This window comes from Sinocyclocheilus rhinocerous, unplaced genomic scaffold, assembly GCF_001515625.1.
Source record: "Sinocyclocheilus rhinocerous isolate Xijiao unplaced genomic scaffold, SAMN03320098_v1.1 scaffold3507, whole genome shotgun sequence".
In the NCBI taxonomy this organism is placed as follows: Eukaryota; Metazoa; Chordata; class Actinopteri; order Cypriniformes; family Cyprinidae; genus Sinocyclocheilus; species Sinocyclocheilus rhinocerous.
Window position 1 is genome coordinate 1,287 of NW_015666567.1, and position 219 is coordinate 1,505.

Genomic DNA, 219 nt, shown 5'->3' on the forward strand with positions numbered 1-219 from the left:
GCAAAACACATATATACAGAATGAAGCAAAGTAAGGAAAAGAGAGAGAAAAGTAAAAGAATGGCAGTATATTTCACATCATTCACATCAAACCTAATGAGAATCATCAAATAATCAAAAATCACCTTAAAAGGGGCTCAAGCTTACACACCTTACACACAAGTTGTAAACGGTTACTTGCATTGGCTTCGTTGCTGAACAAGAGTCCTGATGCGGTAGA